The sequence below is a fragment of the Eublepharis macularius genome, unplaced genomic scaffold, assembly GCF_028583425.1.
Source record: "Eublepharis macularius isolate TG4126 unplaced genomic scaffold, MPM_Emac_v1.0 Eublepharis_22, whole genome shotgun sequence".
NCBI classification, from domain to species: Eukaryota; Metazoa; Chordata; class Lepidosauria; order Squamata; family Eublepharidae; genus Eublepharis; species Eublepharis macularius.
In genome coordinates this window covers 146294-167306 of record NW_026559724.1, presented here as the reverse complement: position 1 = coordinate 167306, position 21013 = coordinate 146294, and the positions used below count along the sequence as shown (strand labels likewise).

The following is a 21013-nucleotide window of genomic DNA, read 5'->3' as shown; positions in this document are numbered from 1 at the left end:
TAGTGATGCCATCTCTGGCACTGGACAAGCATGATCTGGAGGTGGCAGTTTACACATGGTTCAAGGGCCTTTGTGCCCGAGCACACAGAAGGCCAGCAATGCAGGTGACATAAATGGCCCAGGAAGATGTGTAGGAGCAGGTCCCTAGAGGCAACAGTCTGCCATGGGTGATGCCAACATGGCAGAGGAGTTAGATGCTAGCTCTGTGTAATGCATGTTCCTGCAGGCTTGTGGTTCTTGCTGAGTACCTAATGAGGGCCCAGAGGTTTACATTCCTGCCCCATCCATTTTCCTAATCTTCAAAGTAGTGGCATAGGCCAATCAGTTAGCATTAAATGAGGGAAAGCTACCAAGAGGAGAGCTTTACAGTGGGTCTCTTCACTTCTTATTTGTATAGCCTTGCATATAGCAATGTCAAGAAACCTTGTAAATACTATTTGATTCTACTCTCTTGGTTCAAGAAAACAATTTTCTTTACATCCCTAAGAAATGCAGGCACAAGCTGCTGTATTCTCTACCCATATGATGGGTCAGTCCTTCCTTGCCAGCAGTGTAGAGATTTGTCATGTGTTTATGCAGTTATCTGCAGTTCTCCTGTATTAGTCCAAAACAGCCCTTTTTGAATGTAAAGTGTAGGTACACAATCCATTTCAAAAGTCACAGAAGAGCAGTCTGGGAAGCAGGATAAACGTGAGGCCATCTTTTGCATTTCTATCTCACTATTCTGAATATTCAGAATACAGGAGAATTATTTCAAGGCACTGAGTGCCAGGGATTTTAATTGGGTGCAAGAGAGGCCCAGGCAAAGAGCCAGAGATTGAAGAGATGGGAGATCTGGCAGCCACCTCTGCCAATGCTGCAGGCAGCCATGCTGAGATGAAGCACAGCGAGCAGCACCCGTGGATCCCCTGCCCAATTTAGAGGTGGACGCTTCATAACTTGACTGCGGGAGCAAAAAAGTCTACCATCTTAAAGTTTTTAAAAAAAAGTGGAGAGAATTTGTTGGAGAGGCAGCTGCCAATTCCCCCGTGACTATCCTGTTCCAAAGGGGGAGGGTGAAAGGAAGAAGGGAGAAGACAATAACATGGAATAATTCTCCAGGCAGAGAGTCAATAAGATTTTTCATTTGCTTCAGAAAAGCATCTATGGCATCTTGTGCCAGCTAAAGAGGCTGCTGAATCTGGAGGTTTAAGAAATCACATTTGTAGATGCTCTCAACTGCTGGCACAATGTCAATACCTACAGTCAAAAATTCTTCAAACTTCAGAAAGGGATTAAAACAGCTGACAACATCAAGTAATCTGACCTTCTCTGAAGGATGCAGCAATTCATCCATTAAAGAAGTGGGGTTGATGAAGTTTTCAGAAGAATTCTCTATTTTTGGAGTCAGGTGAACACTCATAGTTTGAGTACTTTGTGTAGCAAGAACTGCTCGTTTCTCATCTTTTTCGAGTGCCTTCCTTTTCCCACCAATTTGAAAATACTCCTGACACACACTGCAACACCATTCAATACGGCCCTCCTTCACAGGTTTTAGTCCAGTGATTGTCTGCCAGGGTTTTCATTGCCTCAGCATATTCACAGTTTCCTCATCCTCACAATGTTCACGCCAGATTTTGTCAAAGTCTCCCACTTCACAGTATTTCTTGTGCAGGTGCCGGTGCTTATTATTACTCCTGACTCTTCCCATCAAAATCGCCATGCTATGATGCTGAAAAGCTGGAAAATTGCAGTAGAATCCCTGGGCTTTAAATGTTTCAAATATTCCAAGTTTTCTCACATGCATCTCATTGCATTTAGAAAGATCTCACTTAAAAGTACTAGTTACTTTGTGAGCAGGAACTCGGTGTTCCTGCGGTGTTATATATCCCCCAGCATTTCAACAGTGTAGATGAAGAGGAGTTTTTGAACTCTGCTTGCTATATCTGGTCAGATGTTGCAGATGAACCACTAGCATACAGCTTCATGGAACTCCCAGATGCTCCTCATGATTCAGATTCTGGGGAGAGCCAGGCCAGCTCAATCCCTTTCTGTGAGCCAGAAGATCCTATTTTACTTCTAAGTTAATGTAACAATTAAAAATCTGGTTCAGAATCTCGTTACCATGAAACTAAATCTGCCATAATGACATCTGTTCCTGTACAAAAAAGGAAATACAAAAGGTTCTGAGAACTCACTTTTTTTTTCTTCTAAGAAATTTTAAAATTTATTGTATTGAGAATTGGAAGTGCGTGTGTTATGTAGAATGGCTTGTCTAATAGCATAAACAGGGTTTACTCAAATGTTTGTATAACTGATATGTATTCAAAAGTATTGCTGCATCTCTTGTTGAGATGTAAAAGAGAAATGTACCGTTGGATTCATACTGGTTTAATATTGGTCTTAAAGGAACTTCTGCATAGTTACTCAATTCAGCTTTAAGGTTAAACACTGAACAAACTCACAAAGGTGGGGAAGGAATCAAGAATGTCAGAGGCCAAGCCCACCCCACCAGCTTTGGAAAGTAGGACTGGTCGATTGATTTGAAGCAATTTTTGGCAGAAGAAAGTTTTACTGAGCAAATCGTAAGATCAGTGCTAAATGTTCTTTTCCTATAAGGAACTATAGGAGTTAGACTGGGACCTTGGTTTTCCTGAGAGCCATGCTCTGTGAATCAGGAAGCAAGGAGAGGCTATGCACACATGCACACAACATGGCCACGAACTAATCGGGATTCCCAGAAAAAGAAGCATCTTAATCAGCCCTGCTTCTGTTCGTGTCATTTAAAAAAAATATTTTTTAAAGGGAAGGAAGAGTAAACATTGTTTTTCAAAAAAACCCACCAAAATTTCTGTAAACAAGGCAGTGCCCCCAACACAGGAGCCCCTTCCCTCCCCGCACAAAAATTTAAAAAAACCCAGAAGCCTATTGAAAGTGCAGAACCTGCCAGGGGCACCAGGCTGGGTTCAAAATCTTGGCTGCATCCTGGCTTTGCCCATCCTCCTCGTCCTTGGTCAGGTGCTTGATTGTGGCTGGGTGGTCTTCCAGGCACTGTGGAGCAATCCCCTGGCCCTGACATCAGCCACTAGGAAATGCTGCATGCAAACAGCTGCTTCCTCATCACAGTATTGCCAGGCAGGAAGCAGACCGAGTCTGTGCAGAGCGAGAAAGGCTCAAACGCACGTATGATCAGCAAAAAGCACAAATGGAACCAATTCAAAGGAAAACCACATGACAGACACATGCACACTTAAAGCAAGCTGACTCTGGAGAGGCTTTTGAAACTGCCCAAAGCACTAGCTGGGAGTTTCCATACGTAACTTTTTTCACATTATAGAATTGGTCTGTATGATTCAAGTATTCCAACTGGCATGTTTGAAGGTAACACAAAATTGGGAAAATGTACACAAAAGTAAGTGTTTCCGCAGGTGACCCCTGGAAGATACAGGTGGTCTGGGATTGGGGGGGGGGGTGAGTCCAAATTCAGTGCTGTGTCCTTGCAGCTTCTGAGGTCACAATTTCATTCGCTGAAGGAGGAAAGAGGGTTACACGGAATCCCCCCTGCCCCCAGGTGGTCCACAGAGAGGAATGCATTGAGTGGAGAGGGGCTGCCCATGCCCTGGCTGTCGCTGCTGCCCAGGGAGCCCCCCCAGAGGCTGGCGGAATAGTTAGTGCTCCCCCAGAGGGATGTGGCAGGGAGCTCCCCACTACTGGCTCCTGACTGCCCTGCACCATTCCAGTGATTGCACAGGTCGCTGCGGCTGGGGAAAGCATGGGAGCCATCCATGGGCGCCAGCTGGCTCTGGCTGGTGCCCAGGGCTTGCCAGGTTGGAAAGGAGCTTCTTAAAGGCTGGCACAGAAATTCTTTTCCTTTTGACAAGAATGAGACTGTAATCAGTTTTAAGTGGATTTTGTTCTGATGCAGTGATCTGGAGTTCTTCCCCAAGTTCCTAAATGTACATTCCTATCCAAATGTATTCTGCTAAAGGTCAGCATGCCTACCCAGACCCACAATAACTGAAAATCCTGCCTAGGGCCCCTCCCCTTACAGTTCTAGCTTCTGCCACCGACAACATTTTCTGTTCTTGTGGTTAAAATCTATTTCTTGTACTAGCCTGTAGTCCCTTGTAAGGGAAAGGCAGGAAATAGAATAGTTCTGTGGTCAAGAGGACTAGCTACTTGTCTTAAGGACAGAGAGAGAACTACAACTCTGAAAAATAAAAAAAAACATTCAAAATGTTTGCAAAAACACTCTAATGGGTGAATCCAAAAACATTTGTAGCTGTAGCTATTGTAATTCATAGTATGTCTAATAGTACTTCCATGAAAGATAGGGAATTCAATACTTCTCTTTTGCTAGTCAGACTAGCTAAATGAGAAACCTCTACCACAGTTGTAGTATTACACCATTATGTTTCACACACATTGAACTTTTTATTACTGGAAAAAGTATACTTAAGATGTTACATGCTCCTATGTTTATAGTAGAATAGATAGTCTCCCTCAACAAGGTGTTTCCACTGCATTCTAAAACACACAGTAGGAAAAGGGAGATGCCCCACCATGATTCACAAAATAGCAAACCATGGTTTTTCACTACAGAAATATATCTATGGGACATTGTTGTGTTCATGTGCTCTACTCTCTCAGTATGAGGCTAATAAATAGAGTGGTTTTGTATCTATCATAGTTTATGATTCAGCCAAAATGACAAGCTAAGATTTAGTCTCTATCCTCTAAATCAAGATTTAAGTTGCTTTTAAGACAGAACCAACCATAGCTGTGATTTGCATGAAATGATATGCTGAGCATAGCAATATTTGTAATTTCCTGGACAAGAGCAAGGAGAAGCGAGAGTGCTTACATTCATTTACACAATGATAACTAGCATTGTCCCTTGGAGAGAAACTGGTTGACATGAAGTGAATATGACTGAGAACCATTGGTGGATGTACGTCATGGGTTATCAATAGGAGATGGCAAAGTTTTTTTTTTTTTAAAGCTGACCAATGCTAGTGCTTTCTTGGATTCATTTCAATATCTATACTAATGCAGTGTTCCAACTGCTGGACTGAATACATTAATATATTCTGAAGATTCATGTTATCTCCCCAAACATAAAATACATAATCTGACAGACAGAATGAGGTATTATGTTACATACAATGACAGACCTTTTCCCCATTTCTTTTTCAAGGATCTTATACAACTTAGTATCAAATTTCATTAAATGTTTACAAATAGGGTAAGGTTTGGTTTTATAAACATCCAGGAACATCATGGAAAAAAATCTCGAGAACAGTTATCTAAACAGCAAAAGACATTGCAGTAAAATACACTGCTATGCTGGCATCTCTTGTCTTGCACAAAACATTCTGTAATAGTATTACTTTTTAAAACCCACCTGTGACTTCAAGCCCTGCTAGGACAATGACACCACCGTAAGGGCAAGGCCTGCAGAGACAGTTGGCAGGCTATACTACAATGTGCCAATACCTGTTAAAAAGGACATGTCAGCAGAAACTGTTAAAACGCAGGTGGGGTGGCATGCTATCAGTGCAGCATTATTCATAAAGAAACTTTCTATTCTTACTTGGTAAATACTGGGAATCCCCCTGTAATGACTGGACTGAGGTAAATCAGTCTGTCACACTATCCAATGCTGACACACTGCCCAACTCTAGATTTTTGATTGTTCAGGAGCTTTAATAGCATGTGAGGTGGGACCACGCCGATACAGAAGGGGTTACACATGGTCAACATGTGGCTTTGGCCACCAGCATGCTCACGCTTTGGGGGGGGGGAGCCCCCACCTGCCAGCACAGCCCTCTAGCTGGGTCGTCTCCTGCACCCAAAGATCGTCTCTGCGCCCGGTTGGATCCAGGCTGTGCTGCAAGCCAATCAACCTCTCCCCCCCCCCAGTCCCACTCCACTCCCCATTTTGAACACCTGGGGAAAGTCTCCTAGTTCGCTTTCTTCTTCCTCTCCTAACCTGGCCTTTAGAATAGCCAAAGCAAGTTGCCTGTTCAGGAGGCATGGCCGTAAATGCACCCCCTCTGCAGCATGGGGGGGGGGGGAAGACACTTCCCTCCCCCTCCCCAGTTACTGACACAGAAGCAATGAGTATGCATGGAGGCTGGGTGGTCTGAAAATATTTAACATTAAAAGGAGGTGTGAGGACTAGAATGCCGCTTTACAGGTGTGTCCTGCCCACGGCGCCCCCAGTCCCACCCTGCCCCTGGAAGTTTCCCGGCATCTCCACCTACATCCTGGAATGGCTGCAATTTCAGCACCACTGCTCCCGTCTGTGGAAGGGAGCTGCAGGAGTCCACAACCCGCCCCCCTGCAGAGCAAACCAGCTGGGCAGGAGCAAGAAAAGGGAGGCCAGAAAGTGCTCAGGGCAAGGGTAACCAATTTCCCATTTCAGTCTCTTTTGGGGAAGGCAAAGTTAGCGGGGAAGAGGATGTGCGGGGAGGATAGATGAGGGGAAGCTCCAGGATCCCGCCCTCCTCCCACAAGACTGTTTTTTATCTTGCTCAGCTACTTGCAGGCTGTTCATCTCTGCTGCTGGTGCTGCTGCTGTTGCCACCACCCCCGGGGGGGGGGAGAGACTGCTGGTTACAGTCCCAGCCAGCAGCTGTGTTGGAAGGGGGGGCTGGGGTGGGAGCAGCTGCAGCTGTCGCCTCCATTTCTGGTGACGAGTCCTGTGCAAGAACCAGTTCCAAAGGCTGTCCTTCGGCAGAGCCACCTTGGCCGGTGGAGCTTCCAGGCTCTGGTGTGCTGGGTGCCTGCTCTGTGGGAGTGGCTGCCTCCATAATCTTCTGCCACACCTCTTGGATCTTGAGCTGCAGGCAAACCTTGGTGTTGAATATGTCGGGAGTACTGGGCCTGGAAGGCTGCAGTGGCTTGGGCTGTGGAAAAAGAACATGGCATCTGTGAGTGATGCCAGAAAAGAGTTCTGTTTGGGGCTCAGATCAGTCAACCAGCATGCCTTCTAAAAAGCAAAAATGGTTCACAACCTGTGAGAATGAGGGCTCCCTCTGCTTTCTGGCTGAGATATGGCAGCCATTTCCTGGAGACATTTGTGAGAGCCACGTAGACACCGGGGAAGCATCTACACTGGAACTAGGAGATTTAGCAGAACTCTGAGTGCAAGCTATTTTGAGCAAATGCCAGATTTCTCTCTGCATCTGCATCACAGAAATGTTGGCTTCCTTGATATTATTCAGAGCCACTTCAATCTTGGGCAGCAAATCAGTTATGTTCTGCTTGCAGCCTAATAGCTTGCAAAGATGTCTGTAGAGTTCCTTGAACACCCAGTCCTGACTCTGAGCCATCTGAGTGATGATCTTCACCATCTCTGTGCTGTCGCTGTAGGAATGATCTGGGGCCCAGGGCTTTAACTGCTTGTAGAGTTCTATCGGTCTTTGTATATCGCCTTGACGCCGTGCATGGGGGTTCCTTCACAATTCTACTATCTCTGTATGCAAAGGCATGATCTGGTCATCGAGGTAGCCAATATCTCCAGCCTGTTCACACTGCAAGGCTTTCTCTTCCATTTCTTTCCAGGCTTTCAGCATTTTTTCTGAGGATAATCCCGTAGGTTATTTGATCACTGTATCTTTCCAAGTCAAGGTGGATGCTCTGCTGGAAGAACTGCTGTGATGCTGACACCATGTTGTTTTTCATTTTGGTTAAATTGGCATTGTATCTAAGAAGACTCAGCATGGCAGCTCTCTGCCCTCGGAACATTCAGCTATAATCTTCTTTCAGTCCCATCACGTAGTACACAGCTTCAGCCCATATCTTACAAAGTTGCAAAATAGGCAACTGAATTTTGCTGTCCTGTACAATGCAGGTTCCTAGAAGAAAAGGGACCATCATATATAGTTTTGCTTTTAATGAACAAATAAACCATGTAGCTATCCCAGTCTCTTATGCCATCAATAATACACTCAGAGGCTGGCTCCTGGGGGTCCAGGCATAGCCGCATTTTGAGAAGTTCCTGGTTGACTGTGCTTATGCCAGTCTCAGACTCAATCCGACACTGAAGTGAATGGAAACTTTCCTCATAATGCAGCGGAAAAGACAAGATCTTGGTCAATTTAAAATACTCATTTTTTTCCTTTAAAAAAATGCCCTGGTGGCTCTATACCTTAAAGAATTTTAGGGGGGGCTCAACAGGAAAGATAACCACTAAAAGTAAAGTTGCCCCAGTGTATTAATATTTTAGAAATCCCCCCATCCCCACAAAGAGGTTTTTTAATGTTTTTTATATATATAACTTTGTATGTGTATAGACAAGTAAAAACTCTTCAACATTACCACTACCCCCAAATTTGTCAGGCTTTCGAGGGAGGCAAAATAAAATAAAATTTACAGAGTTTCAAGGAAGAAAAGGGAATCGACAACAGTAGCAAGATAATCTCTGAGTTAAGGCAGCAAAACCAGTCCCCCACCCGTAAGTCTGTCTGTCCTGGGAAGAGAGGGGGCCAGCATCACAGCTCTAGGAGTCCCAGTTCTCAAGGGTAAGTTCAGCAGTGGCCTGCTGCAGCTCCGTGCTGATCCGCCACCCGCTTACTCCATCTCCGTGACTGCTGGTGTCATCTTCCCCCTTCACCTTCTTGTTGTCTGTCTCCTTGCCCCCTGCACCAGCTTCCAGCCACTGATCCTCACTCCAACGACGCTTGAGTCATAGCTTGAGTGGGATACACTTCCCACTTTCCCCAGCCCGGGCAATAGGGGGAGCTGCTGGCTGCATCTCCTCTTCTCCCCCAACCTTTTCTGGGGGTGTAGGAGGGGCCTTGAAGACATCCTCATTGTTGTCTTCTTCCTTGCTGATATCTGTGATTTCCACTGTGAGATCCTCTTCCGACTCCCCCTCTGAGATGGGTTCCACTTTGATTTGAGGGAATGGAGGCAGATCGGCCACCGATGCATTTAAAGAAGAGGGGAGGCCGCTGCTGGATTCTCCAGGGGCCACTGTTGGGAGCTGCTGCTTCTCGCGGTTGTGGCACTCCAGCAGTGGCAGCTGCAGCTTAAACTTGAAAGAGCTTGATGGATCCTCAGCCTGTGGTGGCAGTGGTGGAAGAGGGGCCTTGTCAAGGTGCTGGGGCTGGGGGATAACAATGTTGGGGTTGTGTAGGAAAGCTCTGGGACTAAGGTGGTAGTTACATGTACTCTGGGTATGGGCCTGAAGATAGCGCTTCATGTCGTCAGGATTGAAGAAGTGGCTGCCACCTAGATACATGGGGCTGAGGGTGGGTGAAGGAGTGTAGTTCATGTGTGTTTGAGTGAGAGGGAGTGCTGGGGACAACTGAGGAGGTAGAAGGGCAGCGGGTCCAGCCATGGGGGACACTGGAAATGTACTGAGGGGCTCAGGAACCTGAAGGCGAGGATAAAACCTGAAGAGGCTGTCATGGGTCAAGCAGGGGTGGCTAGGCACGGGGCCCCCACGGAAACAACATCCCTCTCCACCATGCCTCTGCTCCTCATCCAAGGACTCCTCCACTTTGGCGTTAGCTGACGTCCCATCACTAGTCGCTGACTGAGCCACGGGCCAAGTGGTGAGCCACTGCTGAGAATATGCCAGGTGAGTGCAGCTCATCAGCAGAGGACAGCATGTCAGATGGCGTGGAGGGTGGGAACTGGAAGTGGGAGCCACCTAAGGGCACCGGCGGGGCATTCTGGGGCACTGCTCCACCTCCCATGCCCATGTTAATGAAGGGATAGCTGACCAGCACCAACTTGTTGAAGTTGAACTTGTAGGTGAAATGCTTGCCCTTGGTCTTGTGCCAGATCTGCTTGTTCTAGTAGTACCTGAGTGCCTGGCTGAGCTTGTCATTGTTCATTTGGGGCTTACATTTCTACCCAGAGCCAGGCCACTTTGTCTGGAGACTTTTTTTTTTTAGGGAATTTCAGTATTTACTCAAAGGCATTTCAGAGAACATGACAGATTTACAGTATTAGCAAACCCCCCTTTCTGGAGCCCAAGAATCCCTCTTGCAAAGATGAAGGACCTTTAAAAGTTCAAGTTCTAAGTAACAGAGTCAATTACATTTGTCCCCTCTCCTCCCCCAAAACACAACAACGAAGCGCTCTGTGTGCTAACAACACAGCTTTTTTAAAAAAGGAAAACAAAAATTCTGCATTGTTCTAAAACTAGATAAAAAATAGTATTTCAAACTGTACAGTCACCAGAAGTAGTTATCAAAAATTCACACAATTCACTTGGCATCTCCAGCACCTTCAGTTTTCTGTGCCTGATCTGTTTTGGCATCTCCATTTTCTGCAGGGTTATTCCCATCCTTGCCTGCATCAGCTTTCCCCTTTCCCTTAGGTACCTTCTCACTCTTCTTTGGAGCTGCCTTTTTAGATTTAGTTTCTGTCTTTGGAGGAGCAGGTTTAGCAGATAACCTTGCTGATCTCCGCTGTGGCTCATCCTTTACTTTGGCCTTATCACCCTTGGTATCTCCTTCAGCCTTTCTCTTTGGCTTGTCTGCAACGTGTGATTTAAAAAAAGGGGGAGGAAAAAGGCGATGCGCGGCTGAGGTGACGGAGGAATAAATGAAAAGGCACGGGTTGCAGGTGAGGAAGAAACTCGACCGGTCATGGGGGGAAGGGAGAAAACCTGCAAAAGGAAAGGATGAGGGAGGCAAGAAGAAAAACGACAGTAGGGGGAAGGTCCAGTGGTTGGGCTCACTCATGTTGCTCGCGACCCCACTCGTCTGGAGATTTGATGACAAATTCCCCATAGTCCCCCTGCCAGGTGATGGCATCATGGCACTCCTCTTTATGCAACAGCTCCAGAATAAAATGCCACAGCTGGATTTGCCATGAGCCAGGACTCAACTCGGGCTTGTAGGCCCAGTCTGGTAAGGCGAAACCTGCGTCCGCCAGGGTCTTCTTCGCTCCTGGTGTGTGCAGCCTCCAGCCGCCAGGTCGCTCTCGGGCTCTACCCCCACCCCCCGCTGGCCCCCACTCCACCATCAGAAATTCCTGTATAAGGTCAAAGGCCTTTATTGATGTTTCCATTTTTTCCAGACCTTTATGAGAAAATCCTGTCTGCAGGCTTGGTGGTATTGTCAGAATTGTGGCCACAGTATCTGTCACTGTGTTGCCTTCTTCCACCTCTCACATTTCTCTCCTGGTTAGTGAGTCCTTCAGGGGCTGTTGCAGCTGGAATGTTGGGTGAATTTTCCAGATGACATGGGGAAGTCAACTGCAGACATGTGTGCAATCTTCTATAGAGAACCGGGCCTGGTTCATGTTGGTCTGATTTTTAGTGCTGGAGTCTTCCACACATTTCCTCCTATTACTCCTGCTCATTTTCCTCCAACAACGTGTAATGTACATACTTTTGGATTATCAGAGTACCCATTGACAATCTCAGCTTCCTCATAAATATAGAAACATCTCCCCAAACACTCCTTCTCCTTTATATCATTACAGCTTTAATACCATGAATTCTTACATTGTTTTGGATGTAAGAGCTAATTCTACCACTAAAAATACCATTCAAATCCTTATTAAGGAGAAAGCAGACAGACCAAGAAAGCAATTAGAAAATCACATGCTGGAGTAAGATTTCTCTCCTGATGCACTCTCCTGTACAATTGCAATCCCTCTCAGCTCATTTTGGACACAGAAGGGCAACTTGTGGGATACACCTGCTTATCCTTGGTTCAAAGACAATGCCACTTTAAATCTCAAGACACTAGAAATGGACAAAAAGGACACATGTAGAAAAGTTCCATCAGAAATACATGCTGCAGTGCTAGGTCCACAAACATAATATATGGAATGGTACCTATGGGTAAAAAAACCTCCTGGCCAGTGTAGGAATTGACAGCATCTCCCAAATGGCCCTTTTTCAAAGCACTGAAGTGCTGCATATGTTTATGCACCCGGAAGTCATCCTAGGGCTTGAGTGCCATGGATCCTCCCTCGGGTGCTGCAGACTCCCAGATGTATTGCCGCCTCAGACTCCATCACACCTGCTGCAACCCTAGTACATTTTATATGTAAGCAAGGGCAAAGTTTAGCCAGAGCTTTCTAAAAGCAATTTTTGTGATAATTTCACACAGTTTCTTTTGACCTGTTGTCTTAATAAAGGAGCTGAACGTTTTTGGGATGCTACAAGGAGGGAAGGGTGTTTTGTCTTTTATTGTAACACAAAAGCCTCAGAACATTGCATGGTAACTGAAAAGCCAGTCAGTGACTTCTGTGAACAAAAAATACACTTATCGGCTTCATAAAAGCTACTTGGCTAACTTTCTTCCTCAGAACACTTTCAAAAATGTTGGTGGAACAGGTTAAAAGGCCACAAGACTTCTCAATTCAGCCAAGATGATTCACTGTGTTGAACAGCTACAGCACTGGGGCTGCTTCAAAGCAGCTGCTGAAATCCACCACAGTCTGCACTAAAGCAGGCTCAGGCTCAGAAGCTCAGCAGCACCCAATTCTCAAAGAAGAAGAACCCCGACACAGGTGAAAAGGTTCAGCCTTCTTCCCAGGGGTGGAAGGCAAAGCTGACTACAGGATCTAGAGCAGAAGCCTGACTCAGAACAAGAAGGTGGTGGGTAATAATTGAAAGCAGACAGACAGGGAAGAGAGATCAGATCAGAAGGAATCTACTGTAACCTCCTCCTCAGTCAAAAATCTGTATCTGGTATCAGGTGCTCTCCAAAGCCTGAGTCAAAACACACAATAGTGACAGGGCCCAAATCCAGTCCCAGGAACCACAATGGGGCAACACCACACTCATCCCAGAGATGCTGCTCGGCATACTGACATCCAATTTGCATTCACAGTACAAGACACATTCCCTGACCCTTTATGCACCGGCACTGGGATGCAGACACCTCTCATAAACAAACCTTTCTTTCAAGCTAGAAAATAGGAATGGGGGGACTCTGAAAGACTGTAGAGGACACAGCCCATTTTATTCCATTTGCTTTGAAATCTGATATGCTAGGTGACAATGTGGGCAGCTGATGAGATACCTAGGTCTGTTCCAATTTCCATCAGTCTTCCCCAGAGACTCTCACCCATCAGTATTGCTTAATGGAACAATCTCCTCAGAACTGGAACTGTTATTAAATCTTTTGGAAAACAGATTTTTACTAAATGTGAAGCCTGCTCAAATTAAAAAACACTAAAATATCTCCTATAAAGACTTACTCAAAAGTGAATTACTTGTATCAGCCATTCCAGTAGCTTAGAAGAACTAACAGCTGTCTCTGCACTTTCTATGGTTGGCTAAAGGAATCCCCAATTATTGGCTAGTCTGATTCTGTCGCTGCCTGCATTGCAAAATTTACAAGAAGTAAATGGCCAGCAATTGGAGACATAAGCTACTTTCATTCTTTGAAGAACTCATATGTAATATTCTATTCTAGAATTAGATGGTTTAATAATCTTTTCTGGGGATAAAGAGGTATTTGTTCCCCTCCCCCTTTAATTCCAGTCATTCTGTCTTATCTTTGAAAATGGATTCCATCTTCTGTTTTTAATATTTTAGGATACACAAAAAAATTGATCTAGCCACGCTACCAAAGTTGACTTCCGTTCTGCCAAGTTTGAATACTTTGTTTAAGCATTTCCCTTTCCAGTGATCTCTTAGCACAGAGTAGGAAGTGCATTTCACTTCTGTTTTGTAGGAACTTGCATTAGTAAATCCCGGCGCAACCAGTCATGCAGGGGTCAATCAGACTTTGCTACTGCAGCCTTTTCAGAGTTATTGTGTGTAAAGAGAGTAGTAACCTGTTCCTTTATATCTCTTCTCTCCCTACTCCCAGCTTTCATATAAAAACTTCAAAAGATTGACAGCCCAATACCTTGGTTGAAAAGTTTTTTTACACTTCTTTGTAAGTTTGAGTATGAATCACCTCTGCCTTTATGTTTTTTTAGACATATTCTTTGGTAGGCAATTAAAGTTCAAAAATACCTTTGCTTATGGACACTTGCCATTTCCTATGCGTTCAGGTTTGGTGATCAGCATAGTCTTATTACAAAAATTTCCACACTTTCTGTGTCTGAGCTGAGCCTTCCTTGGCGAGCAGCACTCCAGTAACCCCTAAGCTAATGTCAAGGTGCTGTTCTTGTGGGCTGCAAGGACTTGGCTTGGGGGGGTGTTCGCTTTTTAAAAGTCCAGAGAAAGACAAATAAAGGAAAAAGGAAGCTGAGCCTCCTCCCCATTGCCAGTGTGGCAATTCAAGGGCTGCTGAGGGAGCAGTTGTTCAACTGAAAATTTTAAGTTGATGTAGGTCCCGTTTGCACTGTGGTCTTCAATATAAGTCACATGGAAGTTTTTGGTCCATATTTCTTGGAGAAAGAACAATTAAACATCTCTGAAGATGCACAAGTGGTTCTTCCTGTACTGTTTGTATAGTTCAGAATGCGGCAAATTCCACCTCAGAAAATTATAATCACAGTTTGGATCTCTACCAAACCAGTATTCATTGTTCAGTTGGCAAAGCTGGGGTCAGGGCACAGAAGCACCCCCAGGGCTATTGATTCCAAGAAACAAAGGGATAGAAAACAAATGTACCAAGAACCTGAAAAAGACTTCTTCCCCAGTTCACAGATTACACAGGCATCTTTGCAAAATCAGAAACAAGACAGACCAGGGGGATTCTGGGTGTCCTGCAAGTTGTTCTGATGCTTCACTAAGATGAGAAGTCAGAAAGGAGAACCGCCTTCCTGACCCAACTCTTTCCTCCTGCATCTGCACATGACACAACCCAGGCCTGTGGGGCTGAACCAGAAACAGACTTCAGGCAGGTGCATTTCACTAGTGCAGCTTTTTCTAAGGCCTGCCTAAGCAACTTCACCAGGTAGTGCAAGAGAGAGAACATGCACTGGGGTGGAGAGTCTGCACTTCCTCTCTTCCCCAGCTTCTCTCAGCAGGCAAAGTCCTCTTGGCCTACTTCCCTTTTCAGCAAGAGGTCAACCCTACCAAGGGGTAAAGGGCACAGATAAACACAGAGAGGAAACCAAGAATGCCCAGGCAGCTTTTCAACTACAGGAGGCAGGGAGCTGTCCAAATCCACTGGAAAAGAAAGACCATTCCACCCCTACCACTGAAAAAGCCACCCTCTCTTTGTACTGCTTCCTTAAAAAACAAAAAAGGTAAGAGAACTCTGCAGCCAAATACTATAACATCCCTGCTAGTAAACCCAAAACAACGCTTTCCCAAATGAATGTGCTCACCAGCCTGCACCCAGAGTCCGCACTGCTTGTGCTGGGCTCCCAGAGAGGGTGTCTGTTGGCAGTTTCAGTTGGCAGGCAGCTCCAGTGGAATCACCACCCTCAGAGACATGTTGGAAGTTATGTATAAGACGTGTGACCCATTGGATATCTGCAAGGTGACACTTGTGCTCCTGCTCATGCCCTGCTCTGTCCGTCCCCCAGAAGCTGTCCACCTCAGAGCCTGGGGGCTGTTGTGGACCCCTAGTGAACTACCTCAGGGTACCCCTTGCATGGGCCCTGAGGGGTGACCCCATGGCTAGGGACCACCTTGCATTGGATGTCCCCATGCTTGTGGTGGACCACCCATGGGATGACCCCAATGAGGTCCCATGCCCCCAGAAGGATTGTGGGACCAGTTAAACCATCTCATTGAAGATTCACCTTTACCTATTTAGAGTTTCTTTTCAGAAACATTTTAATATATATTTATATATATAATATGTATATATTATACAGGGTATACAGATTTCCAAGAACAAGACACTTTAAAACATGGGACTGTAGCCGCAACACTTTCATCGTTGTGTTGTAGCAATTTGTGTTGGTCAGTCAGCTGTTGAGACATTCAAAGACTGAAGATTCTGGAGTGTTATTTACACAGGTGGGCCGAGAGCTCTTTCCTCTAAAAGGCTCTTGTGATTTAAAGTATGTGCAGTTTCAAAGCCCTGTGGAAAGGGGACAAAAGAAAAAAAACACCCACAAACTATGTACAGTGTAAACAGCATAAGGTGTGATATCTTCCGCCCGCGCACGACCAAGGCTCCCAAAGAAGCCACAGAATGGGCTAACAGTCCTCTTCTGTTTCCCTGGGTTTTTTGCGAATAGCAGTTAAAGCTGTGGCAGGCAGGGATCCAATGATGGTCATGAAGGCCTAGTTTGTACCTGGGGACATTCTTCTGGGAGTGGTGGCAATACATCCAATAGCCAGGTCCGTATGATAAAGCTTGGCAATAGGGCTTTGGGTGCCACTGACAGAGAGAGACATCTCCCTTGACATACTTTTTCTTGCACTGCTTACAAGGGTCCTCCTGGTAGCGAGGATCATGAACCCAGCGGGAATCTGCCGGCCTGATGTAGTAATGATAAATTTGAAATAGCCACAAGTGCATTTGAAGGCCAGTGGACTCTGGGTGGGCAGCAAACCGAAGATCTTCATGAGGCTGTGGTGGGGCAGGAAGACCAGATATTTCTGGGGTTCCAGCAGCTGCTGGGTCTTGAACCTGGTCTCCAGAAAGTCATGTGAGCTCTGTCTCTTTAAATGGCAAGAGTGAAGAGCCTGAAAAACACTTTCCATGGGAGATTCTGGAGGGTCTCCCAAAATGCTGTTTATCATACAAGGTGTGTCATTGGGTCTTCCTTCCCATGAGCATCCTCTTGATGCTCTTCTGTGGCAACATCTCCTGTACGGAGGTGCTTGTGGTGAATTTCATGCTCAGACAACAGTAGGAATAACCTCCCTGGAAGAGAATCTTCCCCGAAGCTTGAGTTGGAAGGGTGCACTTTTCTACATGCTTTATCTGTCTTTGTGACAGAGATGCTAATGCTTAAAGACTCTTTTGTCCTTAGATGTGAATTCAGATGAGGAACAGCTCTTGGTTCTTTAGGCATACAACCAACAGCTGCATTTTTCCCATGTAAAGAACACGGGTGTCCTGAGCGGTTTCTGGATATGTAGAGGGAAGTGTTGTTGGGATCTTTTTAGTCTCACACCAACTACCAGATGGCTCTGAAGACTCCAGATTGAGTTTAGGATTGGAGTTCTCCTAAAGAGCAGTCACAAATGAAGATGACTGGCCAACAGGTGGAACTTCCCATAAGTCATCTGCTACCGCAGAGCCATGCTTTGAGCTCTACCCATCATCACCTCTGCCCTGTTCTTCCTGGTTAAGAACTCCAGAAGGCACCTTGACAGCTTCATTCGCAGCTGGTGTTCTGCTTGCCAGTAGCACTCGCCCGACATTATGCCAGAAGCTGTTGTTCCTTGAGAGGCTTCCTGCCTTGCATTTGCTCTGCCATCTCAGGCACTCTGATTCAAGCTTTGTCACCATGTCCAACACATGCACCGGCTCAGCCTGCTGCTCTCCATCACTACTGCTCCCCCAATTGCCTTTTCAGACTGTGGCTTGCAGCCCCCTAAGGTGGAAAATGGGGCAGGTGCAGGAAGCGTGACTTTGGGCTGCTCTGGAACCCTGGTCACAGCTGGGGCACTGGGGCAGTTTTTGGTGCAGTCAGCCAGTAACGCACTTGCTCATTGTTCCAAGAAAGCAACAATCTTGATCATTGACAGAGGCCTCCCTGGGAACCCCCCCTCCCTGCCATCACTCATACTATGGATGGAGCAGTGTTCAATGCCTCAGGCAAATGGCTCAGACTGGTAGCACCTCCCACTGGCCTCTCTTGGCCTTTCCAGGTGAATCTGCCTTCCTGAGGTCCAGTGACTTTTCCTGCGCCTGGTCACCCTCCCATTGATGTCCCAGGTGATGTCTTTTTGGAGGATATCCTGTTGCTGCTACACTGCTGGGCTGCAAAAAGGTGATCTTGGTATTTCCTGGTTTTATGACTGCCCAGATGTCCAACAGCCCCTCCATCCTCCACCTGGTGGATGGTGGCAGGCAAGGCGCTCTTTTTCTACCTCACGTTTGGCCCTTTGACACAAGTGTGGCTGCCGTTCCTGCAGCAGAGAAAGTTGGCAGAGAGGTTTCCCAGTGGCTTCTGGAGACAGGGGCTGGCTAAGAGATTGGCCTTGGGGCTGCTACGGTTTTCTTCTTTTCCCAGTCTCTGTTGGCTCTTGGGTGGGCTTTGTGGGGGATCCTGGTTGATTTCAAGAGGCTACTCTTTTGCAGCTTGAGATATGGCTTTAAGATCCATCTGTGGTGTCTGGTACAGTTTCATAAACTCATCTGTATAGTTTTCTACTCAGTTCCAAAATGCCTTTTCAAGACTGTCAATGACAGCCAGTTGCGTTACTTGATTTAGGGCTTTGAATTTAAACAGTCTCTTGCAGGATCTGCTTCAGTTTAGCACAGTCCACCCTGATGTATTGCAAAAGTTCAATGTCATGAACATTGGCATTGTCTTCAAAACACACTGTCAGTTCCTGTAATTGGGTAGAAATGCGGCTGAACATTGCATTGAAGTGGTTGCAGCTGAGAGAGAACTCCCAAGGCAGAATTGCAAAGTTCCACTGCATGTTGATTCCCTTAACAGTAGGTGTGGATAAAGTGGCAGATCTCCATCAACAACTTTTTGACCAGCATCATCTCATCAATCTGCATAATGTCCTTTGGTTGTCCAGCAAGATATTTTTCCAGTGTATCCAAAATAATCGGCTGAGATACAGACTCCCACTGGAGGGTGAGACTAGCTGGCCTCTACCTGCCCCTTCTAACCCTCTGAGGCTTGGATGCTTCTTTCCCTCCCTCCTGTGTTGGTAGGTTCTGGCCCTGGTAGCCTGCTGGGGCAACTGGGCAGCTGTATCCTGGCTGTCTCCCATCTCCTCCTCCCAGCAAGTCCAAGGGCTGTGCCTCAGACCCCAGATACATCAGACTATTTTTCTAATCTTCAAAGCAGTGGCACAGAACAATTAGTTAGCATTAAAGGGTGAAAGCTACAAAGAGCAGAGCTTTATAATGGGTTTCTTCACATCATATTTATGTATTGGCATACTTCAATATAGTGAAAACTTGTAAATAATTTAGTCTATTATCTTGTTAAAAAATCTTTATCTGTACATCCCTACAAGTCTCTCCTTGAGGTCTGTCCAATAGGTTTGTTGCCTGAAAAAAAGTACCAACCCTGCTTGGATGCTGAATGATTCCAATATTTTTACCATTCACACAGATCTGTGGGTAGGTTCTTTCATGGTACACACAACTACTTGGCTTCACTTTAAGTTTCTTTACACTACAAAAGGCACTTGACTGGGTTTGATAAACATATGGTGGATAGACCAAGACTTGTGAGGTCATACCTGTAGTACCGAGACTGCAAGTATGTTGAACAGTCTTTGATACATGGCTAGCAGACCCAAAGTCAATTACCTTAACCCTGTATGGCTGCAGGGCAGGATCCACCAACATGTTTTCTGGCTTGAGGTCAGCGTGTATTAAACCAAGACTTTTTAGTTTTTTCAGTGCAGTGTCCACTTGTTGCAGAATAGGCCATATAACTTTCAACTGAAGAGGGCTAAACTTGTTTTGTTTCAGAAAATCATATAAATTCTGTTCCAACATTTCAAAAACTAAGCAGGTTGTGATGCTGAAAGCATTCATATGCTCTCACAAAGTTAAATTCATCAGCATTTTCATTACTTAGTCTTGCTAATATGCTCACTTCAATTTGCCCTTGACGTGCATAAGACAGATGGTTCTTCAGAATTTTGACTGCCACTATCTCATTTGTTCCTCTTTTCCAGAACTTTGCAACTTGTCCAAAGGTCCCTTAGCCAAGGAAATCAACAACTTCATAAGTATTTGTCACAGAGCATACCCCATGATGCACTAACTGATAATCACCATCACCATTTGGCTTTGAAGTTGCAGTAGTTGTCACAACTGTCACTGGGTTCCCCAAGTTTGTTTGCAACATTGCAGGCAATATAGGCAGTTCATCAACAATCTGCATTCTACCTCTCTGATTCTCCAATTCTTCACTTTTACACTTCAGTCCACATCACTGGGATCTGTCCAAGGCGTTTAACCCACTTTCCTGTATCCCAGTCCAAGGTGCTTCCACTTGAGGTTGCTGTGCCCCGCTCACTCACTCCAACAGTTCCGGGATCAATGGCAGGGGGTACCGATTCTTCACCATAGTCTTATTGAGGGCACGGTAATCATTGCAGAGACGAAGCTCACCACAAACAACACAGGTGCTGAGGTGGGTGAGGTAGAGGGTTGGATGAACCCACGTTTGTCCAGAAAATCCCGGAGGGCATGGCACTCCGGCTTGGAAAGCAAGTACAACTGACCAACAGGCAGGGGTGCTCCTGGTTGCAAGTCAATCCCACAATCAAAAGGACAGTGCGGGGGAAGTTGGTCTGCCCCCCTCTCTTCAAATACATCTTGAAAATCTGCATACGGTGCAGGGAGACTGGGTCTCCGTAGGCGCAGTCACTCCTAACAGGGTGCAGTGGTCTAGATGAGGGCAGGAATCCCAGAAACTAAGCTCTTGTGCTGTCCAATCTATCAGCAGATTGTGCAACATCAGCCAGTCCATTCCCAGTACAATCGGGAAACGGGGCATATGGGCAATGTCCAACCTCAGAGTCTCCTGATGCTGATGGATACACAAAGTCAAGGGTTGGGTCTCTTTCATGACTGGTCCAGAGCGCAAGGGCCAGCTGTCAATAGCTTCCACCTGGACTGCTGTAGCCTTGTCCTGTAGTGGCACCTGGTGTTGGGTGGCAAAGATGAGGTCCATATAGAAGCATGAGGCCCCAGAATCCACTAGGGCATGGGACAGGATCCATGCCCCCCCCTTGGTGCTTGTAGCCAGACAGGGACTAGGATGTGCTGTGGTCCTCTGCCACCAGGTCCATCGAGCCCTTTTGCTTGCCCCAGGAAGCCAGGGCCCAAGGCCCCTGGGGCTTGGCATTTCCCGGTGTCTGCTGCTTCTCAGGGCAGGTGCTGGCAAAGTGTCCTGGTGCCCCACAATAGAGGCACAGGTTAGCTTGGTGCCGCTGGCCTTTTTCCGCTGGGGTAAGGCGTGGTCTTGCAGCCCCAAGTTGCATAGGCTCCACCACGTCTTCTGGGGAATGAGTCAAAGGTTGCAGGCCCCCCTGGGG

General features: G+C 46.2%; 4 pseudogenes; all 4 read right to left on the bottom strand.

Annotated features, from left to right (window-relative positions):
- Positions 1–961: 961 nt before the first annotated feature.
- Positions 962–1694, bottom strand: LOC129346783 (S-adenosylmethionine sensor upstream of mTORC1-like; annotated as a pseudogene).
- Positions 1695–3499: 1805 nt separating this feature from the next.
- LOC129346782 (inhibitor of nuclear factor kappa-B kinase subunit alpha-like) lies at positions 3500–8478 on the bottom strand (annotated as a pseudogene).
- Positions 8479–8485: 7 nt separating this feature from the next.
- On the bottom strand, positions 8486–10878 carry LOC129346780 (ETS domain-containing transcription factor ERF-like; annotated as a pseudogene).
- Positions 10879–16015: 5137 nt separating this feature from the next.
- On the bottom strand, positions 16016–20649 carry LOC129346781 (F-box only protein 34-like; annotated as a pseudogene).
- Between the last annotated feature and the right edge of the window lie 364 nt (positions 20650–21013).